Genomic DNA, 10,594 nt, shown 5'->3' on the forward strand with positions numbered 1-10,594 from the left:
AGGAACATGCATGCATGCATGTAAGATGCATTTCCACACAATTGCATGTACATGCACACACGCGGCATTGACCAAAATAACATGAGGATGACATAAGGGGACAAAGAGCTATTCATATAACCTTTTGTTAATTTTTTGCACCCTTTATTGTAAGTTTTTTTTTTACATATACATATATATATACATATGAATGTAAATATATATATATGTATGAATGTATATATATATATATATATATATATATATATATATATATATATATATATAGAGAGAGAGAGAGAGAGAGAGAGAGATAGCTAGATAGATAAAGAGATAGATAGATAGATAGAGAGATAGATACATAGATATACATATACATATACATACACATGTACGTATGTATGTTTGCATGTATATATGTATATGTGTATTACAGCTTTAGTGATTGTCACCCTTCATTTTTGACGGACCCTTATATAGATTCATGTGTACATCCAGCTAGCCGTCCGTAAATATCTATCTATCTATCTATCTATCTATCTATCTATCTATCTATCTATCTATCTATCTATCTATCTATCTATCTCTCTGTTTGTCTGTCTGTCAGTCTGTCTCTGTGCTTGTGTCTGTGCGTCTGTATGTCTGTATGTCGGTCACTCTGTCTACATGTATGTGTGTATGTACGTATGTATATATGTATGCATGTATGTACATACATGACATATATTTGTGTGCATGTCTGTATAAAATGTTTCGGTTGCGTATACTATTCTTTGTCTCATGAATAACGTTTAAAGCTTTGTGTAAGACAACGACTATAAACAAGGACGATTAGGAACAATATGTGTGGCGGAATGTTTCTTTTATCAATATACACGCTCAAACACACGGATACACCATGAAACGCAAACGTTAAAGCCCACGAATGTAGAAAGAGAGACACTCTGACATGTACCATCACATCTGCAGGAACCCACACACCCACACACAAACACATAAACAAACATAGAACTATATATATAACATAAATATATTTTTCTGTGTGTATGTGTACACACACACACACACACAAATATATATGTATATATATATATATATATATATATATATATATATATATATATATATATATATATATATATATATATATATAACTGCATATGTATGCGTTTGCATGTAGACATGCATATATGTGTACATACCCGATTATATACACACACACACACATGTATATATATATATATATATATATATATATATATATATATATATATATATATATATATACATACACAAATATAGAGTTAAAAAATATGTATATGCGTATGTATATGTTTGTACATTATATATGTGTGTATGTGTATGTCCATGATAGTCTATGCTCATGTTTCTATATACATACACGGGCACATACTCATGCATATTAATATATGGAAATAAACGTACACACATACATATATACACTCACACGCGTACACGCACTTATATACTTATATAAATATATATACATGTGTGTGCGTGTGTGTATATATATGTATAGATATACATAATATATATATACACTGTATATAGATATACATAATATATATACATTGTATATAGATATACATACATATATATATATATATATATATATATATATATATATATATATATATATATATATATATATATATATATATATATATGTGCATATATATCTACAATTTTTCTTCTTTATTTTATGATTTTTTGTTTTTATGTTTCATGTATTGTTTGGTGATATTTTCTTTTAAGTTAAAAGAATAGATAGATAGATAGATAGATATACATATATAAAGTTTACCTGATTGTTGATTCGTAAATCCGAGAGCGAAAACAAATAAACTATTTAATTGAGTGACCCTGTACTATCCAAGAGATTTTTCTGTTTTGGCAGGAGGACTGGCAGAGAAAATATCAGGCTGTGTCGCTTATTGGTGCTGTGCCTTCCAGCACGACAGATTTACCATTTCGGTATAGCTGTCTGGATAGCTAACCGGAGACTTTTGCTAGAACAGTTTTACTGTTATAGCAGCACCACCAACATCAGCGGCGGCAAAAGCGGCAGCAACGGCACCAGCATTAATACAGCAGCAACAACTTTAGTAGAGGTTGCAGCCACAGCAGCAATCAGTAGCAGTAGCAGCAGCAGCAACAGCAGCAGCAGCAACACGAGCAGCAGCAAGTTGCAGCAGTACCTACAGCGACAGTGATAGTTTTGGTGGCGGTGAGAGATTGTATGAATGAATCAATCAATGACTGATAGAATGATGGTATGATGGAATGATGGAATAATAGTATAAAGGAATGATAGTTCGTGTGATGAGGTAGTGCTGGGGGAACTCGCAGTATAATTCTTGTGGTGGTGACGGTGGTGGTGGTGGTGGTGGTGGTATTATACTTATTAGTGTAGTGATGTTTGTGGTGTTGGAAATGATCGTGGTACATGTGTTCGAACGGAGAATTCGGTGTTCAATTGCTGAAGCCCCGGTTTGGTGGTGGTGGTGGTGACTGTGACGATGATGATGATGCTAGTGGTGCCGGTAGTAATGATGGTGATGATGGTGGTGGTGGTGGTTGTGGTGATGGTGGTGATAGTGATGATTGTGTTGGTGGTGGTGATAGTCGATAGTCGTGATAGTGAGTGTGGTGGTGGTGGCGTTGGTGCTCCTGCTGGTGGTGATGATGGCATCGACGGGTTTGCTGGTGCTTGCGCTGGAAATGGTATTTAGTGGTGAAATTAACGGTGGTGGTGTTGGTGTTGGTGGTATTGGTTAAACATAAAGGTTACGGTGTGGTGTTCGTTATGGTTGGGATGATTGTGGTTGATTAGAAAATGGTACGGTTGATCGTGTTTCATGACGAGAGCGCTGGTAATTGATGTTGTGCTGAAGCAGGGGTGCTGGTGAAAGTAGTGGTGGGGCTGGTGAAAGCAGTGGTGGTGCTAGTGCTTTTATATGTAATGGTGCTCGTAGTGCCCATAGTGGAAATAGTGTAAATGCTTTCGTGGTGATGGAACTGAGTATGGGCAAATAACAATAATGCTGGTCGTCATGGTGCTGGTGGTGGTGTTAGTGGTGGTGATCGTCGTCGTCGTCGTTTGGGGGATGGTGGTGGGGATTATATAGTTGGTGGTGGTAGTGGTGTTGATGGTTATATTGGTTGTAGTGGTGGTGGTGGTACTCGTGATTGTTGTATTGGTTGTGGTGGTGGTGGTGGTTATATCGGTGATGGATGTAGTGATGGTGTTGGTGGTAGCGGTGGTAGTAGCGTTGTTGGTGGTTGCATTGATGCTGATGGTGGTGGTGGTGGTAGCTTGGTGATGGTAGCGGTGATGGTGGTGGTTGTAGCGGTAGTGGTGGTGGTGGTGGTGGTGGTTTGAGTGGTGGTGGTTGTTGTGGTGGTGGTGGTGGTCTTGGTGGTCTTGGTGGTGGTAGCGGTGGTGGTGGTGGTGGTGGTGGTGGTGGTGGTGGTGATGGTAGTGATAGTGTCAGCTGGCAGACGCATTGCGATGATACGGTGTTTGTTGTTGATGCCGTTGCGGACGTTTTAAACCCTAGTTCAGCCTTCATGGAGTATAATTGGGATGAAACTTCATTCCATCCATCAACGTTAACCATATCTTTGTTATTCAGATATAGTGTATCTAGGACTACATGACCTTAGTAATGATATATTTGAGGAAAAGTTGACTGCTATTTCTGGCAGGACAATTACCTACATAGAAAGCTTATTGTTGGCTCAGGTGGTGGTGTTATTGTTAAGAGATGTTTATTGTTGCTGTAGTATTCTGTAGTGGTGAAGCAGTATTTATGTGTGTGGTGATAGTGGTGAGGATCCTGATGGTGATTGTGAGGCTGATGGTTGTGGGACTGATGGTTGTGGGGCTGATGGTTGTGGGACTGATGGTTGTGGGGCTGGTGGTTGTGGGGAAAATTGTTGTGGGAGGTTATAGCTGTGGAGCTAGTCTTTGTGGGGCTGATGATTGTCGGCCTGGGAGTTGTAGGACTGATATTTGTGGGGCTGATTGTTATAGGGATGATGGTTGTCGGGCCAGTTTTTGTGGGGCTGATTGTTGTGGGTCTGATTGTTGTGGGATTGATTGTTGTGGGATTGATTATTGTGGGGGTGAATGTTCTGAGGCAGATTATTGTAGGGCTGATTTTTATGGGGCTGATTGTTGTGGGACTGATTGTTGTGGGACTGATTTTTTTGTGGGACTGATTTTTGTGGGATTGATTTGTGTGGGGCTGATTGTTGTGGGGCTGATTTTTGTGGAGCTGATTGTTGTGGGGCTGATTGTTGTGGGGCTGTTGGTTGTGGGTATGGAGTTTGTACGGCTAGTGTTTGAGGGGCTGGCGGTTGTGGGGCTTATGGTTGTGGGATTGATGTTTGAAGGGTTGATAATTGTTGGACAGATGTTTGTGGGGCTGATATTTGTGGAGCTGGTCGCCGTGGGATTGCTGGTTCTGAGACTTTTGGCTGTGGGGCTGATATTTGTGCTTGTGGGGGTGTTTCTGATGGTGGTTGTGGTGATTGCCTGTGGTGGCTATGGGGCTGGAGACAGTGGGTCTTGTGGCTGTGGGGCTGATAGTTGTGGGGTTGATGGTTGTACTTGTGGTGGTTATAGTGTTGGTGATGGTTGTAGTGTTGGTGGTAATAGTGTTCTTGTTTGAGGTAGTTAGTACTGGTTGTGGTTGTTGAAGAGAAGATTATACATGAGGTCGCCTTGGTGGTGGGTTGTAGTTGTATTAGTGGTGGATGATGTTGGTGGTGGTGGTTCTGGTGGTGGAAACAAAGAACTTGCCGGTGACGGTGTTGTTCAAATGTCACGTGATGCCGTGCTGATTGCGTATCTCAGGAGAACAACGGTGAGCGCTTTACTGTTGGAATGGATGTGCTGATGTTTACAATATTGATATAAACAAAGTTGCGATTGTTGTTGTTATTGTTACTATAGTGGTGGTGATGGTTGTAGTGCCATATACATGACAACACAATGATGATGATAATGGTAGAGGTAATGGTGGATAAACAGTGGTAATGACTGAATTTGTGGATACTCTGATGTTTGAGTGATTCTGGAATTATGATGACTGCATTCGCCTGTTGTGTGACTTTGATTATACCGGGATCGATGCTGGGTCTAATAGTTCCTCTTATGTTACTGAATATGTTTACGGTTGTATTTATTATGGTTGAAGCATAAATTTAATTTCATGACAGTTCTCACTGTGGTGACGCTAGTGTTATTCTTAATATTAACAAGGGTGGTGAACTAGCAGAATCGTTAGCACATCCGGCAAAACGCTTTGAAGCCTTCCTTACGATTCTTTGCCTTCTGAGTTCGAGTATCGTCGAAGTTAACTTTGTATTTAATCCTTTTAGAATCATCGATAAAATGAAATACCATTCTGGTACTGGAGTCGATATAATCAACTACACGCCACCGCTCACTAAAATTACCAGACTAAGGAAAAAAAATTGAAACCATATTTAATAGAGTCAGTGGTAGTACGAATAGGGATAGTTGCGCTGAATATAATGGTTTGTTGGTACTAGCTGTGGTGACAGTACAATTTGTGCTTGTGGGAAAGAGTTAACAGAGATGATGAGATGAGGGAGATGATTTCGTTAGGGAAGTTTATAATACTCATAATGTTGATAGTAGTGATAATGATAGTTTTGACTAAAGCTGGATTTGCATGGTTCGTTGATATGGTGGCAGAGGTGATGGCTATTGTAGTTTTATAGTTGAGGTTGTGGTGATGGTTATAATGATAGAAGTAGTAAAGTTCTGCTGGTAATTCAAGTGGTGCATGTGAGTGTATTGCGGGAGCATATGCGTGAAAAGTGTGTGGGTGCGTGCGTGTGTGTATAAGATAGAAATACTTTGTATTAGTGAGGGTTGGTGTCCACTTACCGGAGTAAGGATATTAAATTAGAATATGAGGAAATATGGGAAAGAACGGCGTGGTGAGTCTGACGTAAAGAATGCGAGAAAAGAGGATTAACAGGTGGAAGGGGACTTAAAAAACGAAGAGATTGTAGTAGTAGTAGTAGTAGTAGTAGTAGTAGTAGTAGTAGTAGTAGTAGCACCAGCAGCAGCGGTAGTGTTGTAACAGTAGTAGCAGCATCAACAGTAGTAGTAGTGGAATTAGTAGTTGTAGTAATAGTAGTTGAGCAACAGCAGCAGCAACAGCAGCAGTAGCTGTAGTAGTAGTATTAGTAGTATTAGTAGTAGTAGTAGTTGCAACAACAAGAGTAGTAGTAGTAGTAGTAGTAGTAGTAGTAGTAGTAGTAGTAAAGAAGGCTATAAAAGTACAAAAAGGTGATGTTGATGACGATGACGACGACAATGACAGAAATAAGAATAAAAACAAAATATATAGAGAATACGGAATAGCATTTGAGAAAGAAAAAAAGAAGAAAGGAAGAGGAGTAAAAGAATAGGATGAAATAAAAGTAGGACTACTAAAACAAACAAAAAAAGAAAATAGAAAATTTCAACAGGAAGAAACAAGGGACGAACAAGTATGTTGCAAAAAAAAATTGTAGAAGGGAAAATGAAGTAAAGAGAAGAGGAAATCGAGAATTAACAAGAGAGAAACAAACAGTGAGCGGTGAAGACAACAGGAAAAGTATAAGAAGTGAAAAGAAATTGAAGAAAATGAAATGAAAAATAAAAATTCGATTACGCAGAAGGAACAAGCCAAATATTATGTGTAGAATGAAGAAAGTGAACAAGAAGGCGGTGAAAAAGAGGCTCAAGAAGGAGGAGGAGGCGGTGAAAAACAAAAATAAAAATAAAAAATAAAGAAGGAGAAAAAAGAAGAAGAGGAAGGAGAGGAAAAAGAAAAAGAAGAATAAGAAGAAGAAGAAGAAAGGAGAAATGAAGAAGAGATGAAGGGGGAGGCGAGGAGACAGAGAAGCAGAAAAGAGGAGGAGAAAAAAAAGAGGAGGAGAAGTAAAAAGAGGAGAGAAGAAAGAAACGAAGAAGAAGAAGAAGAAGAAAAATAAGAAATGAAGAAGAGTTGAAGGGGAGGGGAGGAGACATAGAAGAAAACAGCGGAGGAGAAGAAAGAAACGAAGAAGAAGAAGAAGAAGAAGAAGAAGAAAGAAGGAGGAGGAGGGGGAGGTGGAGGAGGAGGATGCGAAAAAAAGAAGTAGAAATAGAAGTAAGGAAAAAGAAGACAGAGAAGAAATAGAATATGAGAAGAAGAAGAAGAAGAAGAAGAAGAAGAAGAAGAAGAAGAAGAAGAAGAAGAAGAAAGAGGAGTGTTGGAGCTGAGGACAAGAAGAGTAAAAGAAGTAGCGGAAGAAGAAAAAGAAAGAGAAAAGAAAGAGAACAAAAAAAACAATGAGTGGAAGAGACGAAAGAGGAAGAGGGGGAGGAAAAAAGAAGAAGAAGGAAAAAAGGGAAAAAGATGAAAGGGAGGGGAATGGTGAAGAGAAAAAAGTGAAAGCAAAGAAAAAGAAGGATAAATAGAAGAGGAGGAAAATGATAGGAAGATAAAGAAGCAAAGAAAAAGTGATGGAGGAGGAAGAAGAAAAAGAAGAAAAGAAGAAGAAGAAGAAGGATGCGAAGAAAAGAAGTAGAAAAGAATAAGAAAAATGAAGAAGGGGTGAAGGAGGAGGAGAGGAGACATAGAAGAAAAGAGAGGAGGAGAAGAAAGAAACGAAGAAGAAGAAGAAGAAGAAGAAGAAGAAGAAGAAGAAGAAGAAAATGAAGACGAAGAAGAAGAAGAAGAAGAAGAAGAAGAAGAAAAGAAGAAGAAGAGGAAGAAAAGGAAGAAACAAAGTAGAAAAAAGATGAAGAAGAAACAGAAAAGGAGAGGAAGAAAAAAAGAAGAAAAAGATGACGAATAAGAAGGAAAACAAATAGGAGAGAACGATTAAAAAGATAGGTGAGGAGGAGGAGCAGGAGTGGAGAGAAGAAGAAGAAGAAGGAAAGAAGTAGAACAAGAAGAAGAATGAAAAGAGGTGAAGGAGGAGGGAGGAGACAGAGAAGAAAAGAGAGGCGGAAAAAAGAAGAAAAAGAAGATGAATAAAATGAAGAAGAAGGAAAACAAATAGGAGAAAATGAAGAAGAAGAAAAGTGAGGAGGAGGAGGAGCAGGAGTGGAGAGAAGAAGAAGAAGGAAAGAAGCAGAAAAAAGTGATAGAAGAAGAAGAAGAAGAAGAAGAAGAAACACAAGAAGAAGAAGAAGAAGAAGAAGAAGAAGAAGAAACACAAGAAGAAGAAGAAGAAGAAGAACAACAACAACAACAACAAGGAAAAGAAGAAAAAGTGGTAGAAGAGAAGAAGAAGAAGAGGAAGTAGAGGAAGAAAAAAAGAAGGTGAAGAAGAGGAAGGAGAGCAAATAGAAGAAAACGAAGAAAAGGAAGGGTGAGGAGGAGGAAGAGGAGGGGAGTGTAGAAGGTGAATAAGGAAAAGAAGGGGAAAAAAGATGTAGAAGAAGAGGAAGAGAAGAAGAAGAAGAAGAAGAAGAAGAAGAAGATGAATAAGAAAAACTATCAACGACGATATTGTAAGAGAAAATCGTTTCTACCACGGGCACATGTCCTAACGTTTGGGGGAGTATTTGATTAATGGCATCATCACCAATGCTTGATTTGATTTTATCGTGCCTGGAGCGATGTAGTAGAAATTTGTCATGGCTATGATTTGAACACAGAATCTGAGGCACTGGAACAAACATCGTAAACCGCATTTCGTCTGACGTTCTAAAGATTCTTGTAACTTATCTATGTCCCTCACATTGGTAGAGAAGCCGATGTAGTTGGAGATTAGTAAAGTACCAGATTGGTACCTTATTTTAATCACAAAGGATGGATGAAAGGTAAAGCTGATCACGGCGGGATTTGAACTCAGAACGTGTGGGACTGAAATTAATTCCACAAAAGCATTCTGCCCAGTGCTCTAGCAGTAATAATAATTCTTTGTAATCGACGCCCCAAAACCCATCACGGAAGAAGGATAATAGATAACATCTTTCCTACTATTGACACTAAACCTGGAATATTGTGGAAGGGCCCTAGTCAATTAGTTCGACCCCGGTGCTTGACTTGTTCTTAATTTTATCGACCCCTAAAGGATAACAGGTATAGTCGACCTCGGTGGAATTATAACTCAGTACGTAAAGATGGACGAAATGTTGTTAGACATTTCTCTGGCGTGTTAATGATTCTGTCATCACATCGCCCTAGGGTATAGTGGACAACATCGCGCTCAGAGTATGACTGGTACTTTATCATATCGTCTTGGAGGGAATAAAATGTGAAATTGCTCTTCGTAGATTTGGGGCTAAGGTGGAAAATATCTCGAACAAAAAATCCTACCCCGTAATGTTTCTATTAACCCGGAGTTAATGATTAAAAACTGTCGAAAATATGATGCATAAAGAAAAGAATTGTCATGAGTGAAGTGACAACAGCCGTTTGTCATTTAAATTGGGTGTATTTAGAAGAACATGAAATAAAGTTCATGATGATTATGAACGTTATTTTGCTGATGTTTGTGGTGGCGATAAGAATGGCTTCACTTACGACGACAAGATGATGAAGATGATGATGGAAATCGTGGCCGTGCTGGTTATGATCTTGGTGATGATGGTGGTGCTTGTGGTGGTGTGGTGATGACGGCATTTAGGTGTGGTGTTCGTGATGAATTTAATGTTTTATATGGGTTCACCGAAATTTGACATTTTCTCACGTTACAGTTTATTGCTGTCGTCTTCGATCTTGTTGGATTTAATGTGGTCATCGTTGTCACTTGTCCTCCTCTCCTGTTTTGTTTTCCGTTTTATTCTTTTACGTGATTTTTTATATCTAAAAATTACTGTAAATTTGTTGTGTGACATTAACATTTCGGATCAAATGCATGATCCGGTTACTTTTTTAATGTCAATCTTCTGGGGATATATATAAGCATCAGTAAAATTCTAAACTTAAGATAAATGAGCAGTCAAAGACGTAAGCATGCGTGGCAAAATACTTCGAGGCATTTCTTCCAACCTCATATTCTGAATTCAAATTCCGCCGGGGTCGAATTCGCTTTTCAGATTCAGCCCCACCACTCCTACTCGTGATCAGAGATGCACATATGGTCAGCCACTAAAGAATATGCGCAGGTGGTTAGGATCAAACAATTGGCAGGCAAGTCTGCGCTATTGAGCAGACTATTGGCTGTTGTCCATGTTTTACACTAAGTGAAAATATGTTGCCTCTTCGAATCATAAGATCAGAATTAATGAGAGCCATTGCCTGGTACTGCGTCAGAGCAATTATTATTATCATGTTTGTTATCATTTTTGAGGTTATTATTATTATTATTATTATTATTATTATTATTATTATTATTATTATTATTATTATTATTGCTGTTGTTGTTTTTGCTAGTGCGCCTTTTAACTTAGCATAGTAACCATATCTGTCCATTTTTCTCGATGTTTTACAAGAGTAAATGAAATTGGTAGTTTTCATTTTAGATTTCACTTTACACAGCGATATTATCGAGAGTTTCGGATGGTCTAAATCATCTGTAATTACATAACAAGGTCGAATCTGTTTTTTACTTCACCTTTATAACATCG

General features: G+C 38.4%; 1 protein-coding gene across 2 annotated transcripts in view; it reads right to left on the reverse strand.

Moving 5' to 3' along the window:
- The window catches only part of LOC106873299 (neuronal acetylcholine receptor subunit alpha-10), a 1,766,016-nt gene extending 1,763,850 nt beyond the window's left edge, over positions 1-2,166 (reverse strand). Inside the window, exon 1 of one of the 2 annotated variants that reach the window (XM_089352066.1) lies at positions 1,805-2,166. The gene's annotated coding sequence lies outside the window, so the exon portion shown is untranslated. The remainder of the gene's footprint in view (positions 1-1,804) is intronic. The other variant, XM_089352088.1, reaches the window with a different exon arrangement.
- Positions 2,167-10,594: the final 8,428 nt, after the last annotated feature.

This window comes from Octopus bimaculoides, chromosome 1 (assembly GCF_046866305.1).
Source record: "Octopus bimaculoides isolate indiv1 chromosome 1, ASM4686630v1, whole genome shotgun sequence".
Taxonomy (NCBI): domain Eukaryota; kingdom Metazoa; phylum Mollusca; class Cephalopoda; order Octopoda; family Octopodidae; genus Octopus; species Octopus bimaculoides.